The sequence below is a fragment of the Mirounga angustirostris genome, unplaced genomic scaffold, assembly GCF_029215605.1.
Source record: "Mirounga angustirostris isolate CCGP_5_RB_7025 unplaced genomic scaffold, mMirAng1.0.hap1 SCAF_13, whole genome shotgun sequence".
NCBI lineage: Eukaryota > Metazoa > Chordata > Mammalia > Carnivora > Phocidae > Mirounga > Mirounga angustirostris.
Window position 1 is genome coordinate 88,606,961 of NW_026991721.1, and position 13,507 is coordinate 88,620,467.

Genomic DNA, 13,507 nt, shown 5'->3' on the forward strand with positions numbered 1-13,507 from the left:
GTGTCTTTGTTTTTTGTTTTTGTTTTTCATGTGCTATCCCTGCACACTACCAGTTAAAAGAGAAAACTGCACTCCAAAACTGGGCGTGAAGAATCTGAGATGCACCGAGATTAAAACAGATGTGGGATGTGAATGTGAGCTTGTGTGTGAGAGAGAGACGGAGACAGACAGACAGAGATGGGTCGAGGTGGTCGAAAGAACCTCGAACCGTTCACAGGAGGAGGATGGGCAAAGCAGCTGAATATGAAGGGCAAACGAGCTGAAAAGAGAAGCATAGCTCAAGCGGATAAACGGAGGTAAAGAGAGCCTGCAGACGCCACCAGCCAGGGCCTGGCCCTCCCCTGCGCGCCGGGTCACAGGCCCAAAGGGTGCGGGCCGGGCCCCTGTCTGCTGTTCTCCTCACAAAGCCTGGGTTGTGCTCTTGGCAGGACTGGGCCTCCCTGTCTCTGAGGTCCTAGCTGGGGCCGCCTGCCCTGAGAGCCTCCTGGTGCCACCAGAAGCCCCAGATTTGTCCAAGTGCCAATACCTAATGAGGAGCTCATTTGAATCCATGAAAAGTACTAGGGAGCAAGGAGACATGCTAATTAAAGTGATTGCTGTTCTTTAATTAAGCAATAATTCCCCCAAAGAGGGCATTATCATGCAAATAGAGCCCTTCTGGGTGAGGTAAGGGCTTTGGACAACAGCTGAGGTCTGTTAATAAGGCCCCTGAGTATTGGAGGGCAGGGATCCAGAATGCCCCATTGAGCTGGGTGATAGAGCAAGGGAAATAATCACGGCCCCACAGCCCCGCAGCCCCTCGCTGCCTTTTGTCTCTCCAGGCTTTGGCTGCAGGCTTTGGCTGCAGGGACCCTCCTCTGCTGCCCGTGCCTTCTCCCCAAGAGAGGCTTTCAGAGCTGTGTGGGGTGGAGAGGTTTGTAGGACAGTGTCTAGTTTGGCCCTTTGTACAATCAATGTCCCGATTATCAGAGCATCAGCGCAGAAGGGGTGGAATGAGGCGGGAGTGGGGCTCCTCAGTGCTCGTAAACATGGAAGAAGCTGCAAAAGGTCGAGCCTCATTCAGCTGCTGGGATACGCTGGAAAGCACACTGAAATCACTCCAGCATCTTGGGGGGGACCACGGCTGAGCTATTTCCCTTTCCAAGACCCAGTTTCCCGGGTGGCTAGTCGCTGCCTTACACAGTTACCCTGTGGGGACGTGGATGTGAGTGAAAGCACCAGGCATAGGGCCTGCCATCTGACCCAGTGGTTCTTGACCTGGGCTGATCTGCCCCAGAGTAAGGCTGCGGGATAAAAACAAGCTTTATATTTTTATTTGCTAAATCTGATAACCTTATCCCTGGGGACTTTGGCAATATCTAGAGATATTTTGCATTGTCACGACTGCAGGAGTAAGTGTGGGGAGAGGCCAGGGTTAGTGCTAACTGTCCTACAAGGCACAGGCCAGTCCCCACCCTCCCCCAAAGAATTATCTAGTCCAAAATATCCCATGTGTTCAGGTTGAGAAACTCGAATGTAAACAGCCCTCAATAAGTCTGAGTTCAATGAAAAACTAAATAAGGAGATGGCACATTTTCTAGAGCAAGAGCATAGCAGTGCGGTTATAAATCAACCCCCGCATGAACTCTTGGAGATATTTCTCTTTTCTCTGAAGGTAACGTATGGACAAAGATTGTGTTTGTAAAAACTGAACGGACAGACCGAGTGGTGCGGGCTGGTGCTGGGAGCCTCGTGCAAGGACCAGGACCAAAGAAACTGGTTCTGAAAGCCAGGAGCTTCAGAGACCACACAAAGCCAGCTCCGAGGTAAGAGCCAGGAGCTCCTACAGGAGACCAGAGCCCGGGGAGAGGCACCCAGGGCCCCGCCCGAGGGCAGAATGAAGCAGCCGAGAGCAGGTGTCAGACTGACTTAGACTGTGAAGCAAGAACTTGACGTCTACCTTACCACTGAGGGCAACAGCAATCGCACAGCTCAGGCTTCCATTGAGCTTACCGTTTTGTCACCATAGCCCAGGGGGCAGGTACAATTATGTTCCTCATTTTGCAGACACAGAAAGGAAAGAACGTGCGCAGGGCCACAAGCCTGGTAAAACCCAGGATTTCCACCGAGGCAGGGTCTGAGGCTAGTACAGCCGGGGAGCGAAGTCAGTCTCGAGACTGTCACCGTGGTTGCAGATCTCGAGGTATCCTCGGCTTGCTGCGCGGAAATGAGGGTCCTCAGCAAAATGCCCTGTGGGCCCTGAGCTGTGCCTGCATTGGGGGCTCTGGGTCCCCTGACAGACAGCTGGAGGGCAAAGGCGAGAAGGGGAAGGCCGTCACCAAACCTGGGTTTTGCCCTCCTCACGGCAGATTTCTTTTGCTGCACGTTTGCTCATCCTCTCAGCCGCCTAGACAGTTTTCCTAACTTCTGGGGCCCGAGGTGGGGGGGCTGTCTGTTGCTTCTAGAACTGCCTTCCTAATGGCCTATGTCTCAGGTGGAGCTTGTGGCCTGCCTTGGGGGAGACAAAAGGCAGAAAGTCAACAAACCAGGCAGTCCGGCTAAGGGAAGATCAAGCCTCTTGCTCCCAGAAATCTTGGAGTCCTTTCAATTTTGTGTTCACTCCCTGCAAAATAAATGTTTTGTGTTACAAGGAGACAGAGATAGTATCTCATCGGCCCTACTAGTTTAGCACGACCTCTGCCAACCTCTCACTCGACATTTGGCAGCGGGGGAAGGAGCGTGGAGAAAAACAGGCCCAGGTTCTGTTTGCAAAACATTTTCATCAGTCAGAAAGCTGCCAGGGTTGCAAATATTAAATAAACCCTGACTCATGGAGACATATACCTTGCTTTCTTTGCTGATCGGCTGGGTAACAGACAGAAATTACGTTACTTGGGAAGTGACAGCTCTTAACATTCTGCAGACTTCTCAAGACGGCTCTGGCTTTTTCTGAACAAAGAACAATCCACAAAAACGCCCATGGTTTGCAATGCATAGGAGTCTGTTTATAGGATCACAGACTCGGGCCCTCTCCTTGGTCAAAGGGGACGGGGTGAGATCACCCATTTAATCGCCTTCCACCTCCAGGTGGGGCTGGCTGGCCCGAAGGTCTTCTGCCAGTGGATTTAGTGAGAGTGTGGCCCAAGCCTCAGGCCCTTACAAGTGAGTTCCCTAAGGGCCGGCCCGTTTTTTCCATTGCAGAATTTATAAGTGGGTTTGAAATGAGAGCATAGTGTTGCTTTGCCAGGAACAAAGGTTTCCAGTGTATTCCAGTCACTAACCTAAGACACCATAATATAAGCCAGGCTCCCCTCTCCCCAACTCTAGCCAGTCCTGAAGTAAAAGTTCATCCAAGAACAATAATAGTAAGAGTATAGCTAACACTTACACTGAGCTTGCTACGTGCAAGGCATTGTTCTAATCCTCACAAAACCATGAGGGAGGGACTATTATTACCGTCATTTTGCAGAGAGGAACTTTGCTGTTTTCCTTACTCTAAAGTCAGGCAAGGCTCCCGCCCTATCTCTTCCTTTCCCTTTGGATCCCCGGGTTGTCCCCCTCATTCTCCATGAGAACAAAGTCTTCTATCAGCTTTGAAACAGTTCAACCCAGTTCTTTCTGCTGTTCTTTTCCAAGAACCGTTTCTCTCTTGCTTTTAAAACCCGTAACCTCAGCGGACACCATAACAAACCAGCGTGTGTGTCTACACCGCTTTGCATGGCTTCCTCACTGTCCTGGAGATGCATTTGAAAGGCTGCAGAAGAGTGATGCATGTGGGTTGTGACGCTCACCTGCTGGGATTCGAATCCAGCTCTGTTCCAGTCGAGAGAGACTACATCAGCGCATGTTTTATCTCATCAAAAAAGACTAAGTGTCTCAAGAGCTGAGATGCTGTTACGTCCTTCTACAGGCAGGCTAGTGATGAACAAAGAGAAAAAGCTTGAGAAGCATTTGTTGACTTGCTTGGGTCCTTGGCAGCTCAAAACAAAAGGTAGAAAGATATATACTGACCTCTCCCGCGAAAGCAGCGAAATAGGAGGCAGACACAAAGAAGTGTAGAAACATTACGTCTTGCTTGACAATATATTGTAGGTGCTTAGTAAATGTCATTGAAGAAATTTATTATACTTAAAAATCAGCAAACATTAGCCTTGAGAACTACGTCAATGTCAGTATTTTAAAGGTAGAAACAGAGGAAGAGAGAGAAAAGGGACGGTGATCTATTCCACCTCTTTTGTGCCCTTGGCTCATTTTTCCAAGGGCTAGTTCAGTCCAGCACCTTCTGAGCCATTCTCTAGAACAGCCTTCGGGTAGAAGGCTGCACAGACCCAGGCACTAGAGGAAATCAAAGGGCTACGGACGGGAGTCCAGCTGGGCTGACCATCTCGAAGAGGTCCTGAAATATTTCCCATGTTGGAGGACTATCAATCCAGCCTCCCCACTCAGGAAGGGGCCCCCCAGATTACACGCCTCCTGGTCAGGAGTGTAAGAGGCTGAACTCGTGGCAGGGGCGGGTGGTAAATTTGGGCTTTTGCTGAGAGGAGCAAGCTGTCTCTGAGCCATCCTCCGTGCATGGAGGCAAGGGACAGGGCCTATGGAGCTTAAGAAGGCACGTAGAGTCTCCAAGGTCATGGTTCCAGATGGTAGGTAAAAAAGAAAATGATCTCACTCTGGAAAGAAGTTTGAGGTCTCACATTTTGTATTGGTTTGGTCTATTTTGAGTTTAAGTCTCCAAGCCCCCACCTCAGTTCCTTCCAGCCACAGAAAGGCCTCTGCCCTCCCCCTTGGGCATTTGTGAAGAATGTTAAGCACGGTATCTCCTTAGGCACAGTCCTTTCATCAAGGTGGAAGCCCTTTGTGAAGGGGCCCAAGAAAAGCTGGGCTGGAGGGGGGGCTAATTGGCTCAGTGTTGAGCTTTTGACAAATCCTGAAATGAATACAACGGGGGGGGGGGGGCGGGGGAAGAGGTGTTCCTGAATGCAGGTGGGGGTCTGAGGAGAATGGGAAGGGGCCTGTGAATGGGCTCTTCTATAGGTTTTCCCATGCCCCTTCCCAGCCTGGGACCAAGTCAGGGAAGGTTGCTAATCTCACCCCCCCTCCCCCACCGCTTGTCACCAGGGAACAGTGCGATCTGAAAGGTGGAGGAGACAGAAGGTCCCCCAAATCCAAAATATCTGCCTAGGGATCTATCTGCAGCAGTATCCCAAAGTCTACCCCTGGAGAGCCATTCCCTTCGATCCTGGGAGAAAATGATGAAGCTGCTATCAGTTACTGACACCTTAGAGTGAATGAGTTCACTCAAGCCTTGCAGCCCGGAAACGTGCCTGTAAGTCCACAGCCAGTTTGCATCGCCAACCTGGAGAAAAATGGAGAAAACCCCTTTCCTTCTTCCGTTGCCTTCCCTTTATTAACAGTCCCTCTGCAAGGACGCCAGAGGCAGTGAGTAACAATTTTCTAAGAGCATAATGGCTCATCAGAGAGAGAGGAGTGGATTGGAAGGGGTAGGGAAATGGCTCCTAATTTCAGTTGTTCTCAATCCCTGTTGCCCTACCCTAAGCCTCCGCATTCAGGTGTCTAGCTCCCAGGTGCTCTCTCCCTCCTTGCTCCCCCTCCTTTTCTGGCATAAACATGAAGATAAAGGCTGCATCCAAAGCTGCTGCTAGGAGAGTTGCCCAAGGCAGGAGCCATGAACTTCTTTAGTCTGTTAGCTCTGCTCCAACAGGCCAGAGTTCCAGGTCCCCCTTTCATGGTATCTTCTCCCTGCAGAGCCCTGGTCCAGGGTCTCTCAAACTCCCAGACACTTGATAAGGCTGGGATAGCGATGCAGAGGACTCCGTTCAGAACCATCCACACTGACACCCCTTATAAGTATTTTTTTAATTTTGTTAGTTATTAAACAGTGTGATATTAGTTTCGGGGATAGAATTCAGTGAGTCATCACTTACATACAACACCCAGTGCTCGTCACAAGAGCCCTCTTTAACCCATCACCTATCTAAGCCCATCCCCCACCCACCTCCCTCCATCACCCCTCAGTTTGTTCTCTATAGTTAAGAGTCACTTATGGCTTGTTTCTCTCTCTCCTTTTTTCATTTTCCCCCTTCCCATATGTTCATCTGTTTTCTTTCTTAAATTCCACATATGAGTGAGATCATACAGTATCTGTCTTTCCCTGTCTGACTTATTTCACTTAGCATAATACACTCTAGTTCCATCGATGTCATTGCAAATGGCAAGACTTCATTCTTTTTGATGGCTGAGTAGTATTCCTGTGTGTGTGTGTGTGTGTGTGTGTGTACCACATCTTCTTTATCCATTCATCAGTTGATGGACATTTGGGCTCTTTCCATAGTTTGGCTAGTGTTGATAATGCTGCTGTAAACATCGGGGTGCATGTACCCCTTCAAATCTGTATTTTTGTATTCTTTGGGTAAACACCTAGTAATGCAAATGCTGGGTCATAGGGTGGTTCTATTTTTAACTTTTTGAGGAACCTCCAAACTGTTCTCCAGAGTGGCGGCACCAGTTTGCCTTCCCACCAACAGTGCAAGAGGGTTCCCGATAAGTACTTTTAACTAACCAGAAGAAAACACTTGGTTACATAATGCAAAAGCAAGATTAATGATTCATGAGATTTCCTTTTTAAATATATGTAAGTGTTTATTTTGTTAACAAGCACAATGAAATGCTTACCAAGTGCCAAGCTTGTCTGATCTTTACCAGTCTTCTAAATTTATGCCACTTATGAATAAATACCTATATGCTATATACAGCAAGCATCATCCTTATTACGAATCTGTGAAAGACTGTAACACAAACCAATAATTCATGTGTGCTCCATCTTTCACTGCCTGTATAACATGATAGCTGCTCATAGCTAAAGCAATTAGAGACAACTTTGGCCTGTAGGAGAGGAATTCACCGTGATTGCTACCACGATGATGATGATAAAAATAATACTAGTTCATCTTTATTCTTGATTACGTCCCTGTTTCTGGGCCAAGTTCTTTATATGCATTACTTCCCTTAACCCTCACAAAGTCTTTTTTTTTTTTTTAAAGATTTTATTTATTTATTTGAGAGAGAGAGAATGAGAGAGAGCACATGAGAGGGGGGAGGGTCAGAGGGAGAAGCAGACTCCCTGCCAAGCAGGGAGCCCGATATGGATCCAGGGACTCCAGGATCATGACCTGAGCCGAAGGCAGTCGCTTAACCAACTGAGCCACCCAGGCGCCCACCCTCACAAAGTCTTAGCAAATGGTACTATTCCTGTTGTTCATTTTGTTGAGAAAACAGATGCATGAAGCATGTTAGGTGCAAGTTCGCTTTCATACCTTTCTCTGTTGCTGCTCTAAGGAATATTCACAACTGATACGGAACGGTGGGTGTCTCAACCCAGCTAACGAAAAGTAAGACCAGTCATTACGGGGCCTGCCTGTTCTGTGTCAGCCATTAGACAAGGTATGTCACACATCTTCAATCCTCAAAACCACCTGGCAACCTGCTACATTGATACCTGTTTTGCTGATGAGAAGACTCCCCCAAGGTCATACTGCTTATGGACAATAGGACGGAACAGAAGACCTCCAGCCCCTCCAGAGATTGGCCCAATTAGAACTGCCCTAGGTGCTAGGTGTCCGGAAAGGGACTTAAATCCAAATCCTTCAAGCAGCAGCTAAGATATTATGTCAAAATCTTTGTGTTCCAACCCATGCTAGAGCTACAAAGTTGCTGGAATTTGCCTCACAACACCAGCCTCTTAGAGACCTTGGCGCACTGTAGCTCCTTTTTCCTCTTTGAGAGGAAGGAGGGAAATTCTCCTGTAGGGACAAAGTGATTGGCCCAGGTTCACACAGCAGACAGGAGGATAAGGAGGAATCTGGGAATAAATTATACCGAACAGGTTTCCCAGTCTTTAGTTCAGTGCTTTTTCTACGAGACTATCCAGTCTCGAATAATTCATTCGTTAGCTGCTTCTCTCTGCAAATATCCCCAACTGGTCATTCTCTTTCACATCTCAGACAGGGGCTCCTTCGCCGCATGTAACGGAATGACATGGAAGGGGGCATCCGTATCTGCTCAGCGCCTGCCTGTCTTTCTCTTTCCTGTAAAATGATCTCCACATTCTTTGCTAGTGCAAAGAAGATGTGTAAAGTCATTTTCTTCTGTCCTGGTGTGTGGGTAAATTAATCTAGCATCACAAACCCAGTCACAGAGTTAGGTAATCTGTGTGTAATGGGTTTAGGCAGTGAGTCTCTGGGGCTTAGGTTGTTCAGCATAAAAAAGGCCATAGAAATCTCCCTCTCCGTGAAATCCTCTTGCACATAATTCAGGAAATGTACAAGACAGTGAGAATACAGTCAAGCTACTGGAATTTCTTTTTGAAGAAAAAAAGAGAAAAAAATATCCTGCAGGGGCAAACTGTTGATTACCAACACTGGTCATGGTAGGGGTGCTAGCTACCTTGCAGTCATCAGATGTAAAACCCGAAGGCGTGGGGGAGGGTTGGGCCATTTTATAACATGTCAATATTAAATTACATCATAAATAATCAGAACTTCCTGCATATTTAACGGGAACTTTGTTGTATAAATTTGGAAATTATCCAAATAGAACAAGCGACTTCTGTTATTACTGAACCCCCTGGGTCCAACATATTGTGGGGGTTTAGTTGTTGTTTTGAACTTTGGAACCCTTAGCAGAGAGTAAAAAGAAAGGCCCCAAGCCAATTGACTTTCGATGGTCATTTTGCCTTCTCTTTGTCAGTTTTAAATGGATTAATGGATTTCTTATGCAAATAAGATCAAATAAAATCCAAAGCCATGACCCAAAGCAAAACACGTGAAATCACTGTTTAGTTGGAAAACCTTCAACAGACTGAGCCAGCTTAGTGATGATCCACTTTGACCAATTTTGCTATTGCCAAAAGGGACACTTCTTGACATTTGCCTTGTCTATTAGATCATTTCTAGCCCAAGGATATTTTAGAGGCTTATAACGTTAATGTGAGTTGGTATCAAACCCAGACAGTAAGATTTGAGTTTCTAACATGAGATATAATACAAAGATTAGTTATTATGATGACCCAAAGAACAAAGTCTCAAGGTCTTATTTACAACTCAAACCCTCCCTACGTGGCTCTGATTGTCTCACTAACTTCATCTCCCACTGCTCTTCTGCTCTAACCCGTGGGTCATGCCCTAACTAGAGTCTTCTACCTGCAATCCTGCTTTCATAGGAAGGAAGGGAATGGACCCTGGTTGGGAATGGACCCCATTTCTCTACTTCTTTCTGAGTTTTCCCCAGTCTCTGAGCTGAGGTTAAGTTCTCTTTCCTTCCTTCCTTCCTTTAAAAAAAAAAAAATTCATTCATTCATTCATTCACTCATTCATTCATTTGAGAGAGAGAGGGAGAGGGAGAGAGCATGAGTGCGCACAAGGCAGGGGAGGGGCAGAGGACAGAGGGAGAGGGAGAAGCAGATTCCCCTTGGAGCAGGGAACCCAACACGGGGCTCCATCCCAGGACCCTGAGATTATGACCTGAGCTGAAGGCAGATGCTTAACCGAGAGAGCCACCCAGGTGCCCCGTTCTCTTTCCTTCTTGAAGCCTTTCTTCCTCCATTTCAGGTGAAAGTTATTTTTTTGTTTGTTTGTTTTTGTTTTTTGTAGTGACCCTTTACTGAGATCCTACCGTCCGTGCTAGGAATTTGACACTTTATCTCATTTAAGCCTTGAAAGGCAGATACTATTTTCATATTAAATTTTTGTTTTGTCTTGTTTTTTATATGTAACTCATTTACATGTTCAAAAATCAAAATATTATAAAAAGCTATAAGTTAAAAAGCCTGAATTTTATCTCCACCCTGTCAATACTATTTACCCACTTTCTATCAGAGGTAATCATTTTTAAGTTATTCTCTGGAGCCTTCCAGTGGTTCTAAAAGATCAACAATTACAAATACATTTTCTTAGCTTCTCTCTCCTAACTCTATATAATAGGGCATAACACTGTATACACCATTCTGCATTGACATCTCGCTCCCTGTCTTCCATTTCAGGACAGGTCCTAGAGTACTTTCTTTTAGCCCACCCAGTTTTACTGTCATATAATTGACATATAACATTGTATAAGCTGAAGGTGCACAACATCTTGATTTGATAGATGGATATATTGTGAAAAGATCCCCACAATAAGTTAACATCTATCACCTCACTTAGTTACAATTTTTCTTCTTATGGTGAGAACATTTAAGATCTACTCTCTTAGCAACTTTCAAATACACAACGCGGTATTGTTCACTATAGTCACCATGCTGTATGTTACCTCTGCAGTACTTATGTATCTTATAACTAAAATTTGTGCCTTTTGACCACCTTCACCCAATTCCCCCTTCCCCCACCCCTGTCTCTGGTAACCACCAATCTGTCCTCCGTTTCTATTAGTTCTATTACCTAGATCCCACACACAACCAAGAGATCATCCTGCATTTGTCTTTCTGTGTCTGGTTTATTTCACTTAGCATGAAGGTCCATCCATGTTGCTGCAAATGGTAGAATCTTTTCCATAGAAACTCTCTAGAGTGTCTTTTTTACCTTTTTGGCTGCATGCTATTCCATTGTGTGGGGCTATAGTTCCTCATGATGGACACTCAGGTTGTTTTTAATCTGTTATAAACAATGTTTCAGTGAATGGGCCTTTGCATGCAGCATTTTATGTAAGTGCAAGAGTATCTGTAGGATAAATTTTAAGACTGGAACTACTGGATCAAAGGGTAAAAGCATGTGCAATTTTGATAAATGTCATCAAATTTTCTTCCCTGGAGGTTGTACCATTTTTTAATTCTTACCACAACGGTATGAAAGTACGGCAAAGGTATCACTATCTCCATTTTATGTATGAGGAAACTGAGGTGCAGAAAAATATAAGATCATGTAGTTACTATTCAGGCGGGGACTCAAACTTGCGCTCTGCTGCATCCTACTCATCCCATGTTTATCACGTAGTTATCTGTATTGTTACTTATTTTATGTAGAGATAGGCCCATTCCTTCTAAGGCTTTGTGAACAGAAGTCCTGGTGTTCAGAGTTTCTCTAGGAAACAGAAATTAAGTCAGTGCCAGGTGAGAGTGAGGGAAAGGGAAATGCAGTAGGAAAAGTTGGGAAACAAACACAGCTGGTCACTCAACAGGTGCTCCGGCTCAGCCACCAGGGATGTCTGCACAAGAGAGTTACTGAAAAATCATGCCACTGGGTGGAGGAAGGGAGAAGAAATTGGTTGAGCTCCTCTGTGTCCTTCTCACATTCATGGGGGAGACACACCCACACTTTTGGTTGGGTCACCTGGCCTTCTCAACAGATGCTGGGGGAGTGAGATCCCGAGCTTTGCAGGGTCCAAGAACAGCGAGAAGAGCCCCAGATGGGTCACTGTGATAGCCAAGGGTCCTAGAGACAGGCGAGGCCGAGGGATCCTCAGGAAGTCCATAGATGTATTTCAATCTAGGCATTTTCTTTAACTTAGTACTTTATGCCGAAAAAGTGCTCAATGAAAGTTTTTTAATTGACACATTAATTTGTAGTGATATTAATAAAGAGAAACATTCTTTATCTTTATCCTCGTATATTAATGGACAGTAATCAAGGGTCCAGCCTCTAGAGCCAGACTACCTGAGTCTGAACACAAGCTCTGACACTGACTAGGTATGTGATCCTGGTCAGGACACCTCATGTTGCTTGGCCTCAAGTTTTCTCATTTGTAATATGGGACTAATGCTTAAAATAATACTTGGCATAACAAGTGCTACATAAACATTAACTTATTATTATTATAATATCTATCTTTTATTCAGTGTTTGCTATTGCCAAGTACTAAGTACTTCACATGTTTTACCTCAATTAATTTTTCTAGCAACCCTAAGAAAGGAGGTGATATTATCAATCCTCTATGGGGGTATTAATATCATCTCAATTTCAGAAATGATGAAACAAAGACTCCAAGAGTTTAAATAACTTGACCAAGTCAAATGAGGTGGAGTCAGAATTCTACTCAATCCATCGTGTTATTCTTGGAGAACCAGTTTTAACATTTATTTAGTATTATAAAAACACCCAGTTCAGGCCTAAAAGTCATTGAATGTGCATCCGTGTCACTTAAGCATCTATCAACCTTCCAGTCATTGTGGCCTTGGGCACTTGGCTCATGGTATTTCTCTTAACATTTCTCTTGGTCTTTTCACTAGCTGCACATCTCTCCAGCCCTGATCCCATAAATTAGGATGACCTGAAATCTCTACACCACTTCCTCCACCAGCAGCCATTAGCCTGCTAGACCTAATCATTACCCGGAACTGTTCCACTTTGGAAATGGTGATCATAACCAAAGATCTGGTGGCTTTTTCACTCCTCAATCCTGTAACAACTGCTCTTTAACCTCACAGAAATCTCCTTTTCTTTTTTTTGACATCTTATTCTAGTTTATCATTCCCTTCCAGCTCACACCATGGATCCTAGGATTGATGATTTAGATTACTTTCTTACCAATACCCTGTATTATTCTCCTTCTCCCACATCACCCAGCAAAGCTCCAAATTTGGATCAGTGTTAGCTTTTCCCTTTTACACCTGAGTGAGTGGTCACATTCTGATAGAGAAAATCAAACAATCATGCAGATTCCTCCACTATGAATTCATGATCCCCAAGCTCAGCCAGGCTCTCGGCATCACTCATTACTCCTATTGTTGGTTTTCAACTTTCAATTTTCACCTCTCATTTTTCCTAATGGCTATTCCAAACCCTCACCACCACCTTCCCCAAACATCTTTTTCACATTCCACACCTTGAATACAGTAAAAGCACTCCCTCCAAATTCATCAGGATAACTGAGGGCTTTAGTTATTGGAATTTTAGAAATCCATGCTTGGCCACAACTTTATAGGGTTCCATAGTCTTCCTGAGGGGGTCACTTCTACTTTCATGGCATAAATATACTCCATGCTGATGACTTTCAAATTTATATCTCCAGCTTGGACTTATCAATCTTGTGAACACCTGTACATGGAGGTTCCACAGGGACCTCAAATTCAAAAGGCTCAGAATTGAACACATCATTGCTTCCCTAAAACCTGTATCTCCTGCTGGGCATTAGTCTCTTTCCAGGCACCATGGGGGTAGGAGGCATGACCACCATGCACTTAAGCTAGAAGGCTGATGTCATCCTTGGATTCTCTTTCTTCTTTACTTTTCACATGCAATCAGTTTCCAAGTCCTGCCAAACTTTCTTCTTGCTTCTGGAATCTCCCCTCTCTTCTCTGTCCTTATTTTATCATTGTCCTAGTGCAGTCTCTTGATCCAACTGGACAGTCCGGACAGCTTCTGAAGCTTCCAAATTTTTTTTTATCTCAGACTTGGCTCCCTCAGTCTATCCTCATCACTGCTGCTACCTAGGTGTTTCTAAACACAAATCTGACCGTACCAACTCCCACTTGAGATCCTGCATTGACTCCCCATTGCCTACAGGATAAAGTCCCAGCTTC

At 45.2% G+C, this 13,507-nt stretch overlaps 1 protein-coding gene across 1 annotated transcript in view; it reads left to right on the top strand.

Annotated features, from left to right (window-relative positions):
- Window positions 1-1,638: 1,638 nt before the first annotated feature.
- CDON (cell adhesion associated, oncogene regulated) overlaps window positions 1,639-13,507 on the top strand; it is a 116,002-nt gene continuing 104,133 nt past the window's right edge. The window contains exon 1 of the mRNA XM_045894732.3: window positions 1,639-1,805. The gene's annotated coding sequence lies outside the window, so the exon portion shown is untranslated. The remainder of the gene's footprint in view (window positions 1,806-13,507) is intronic.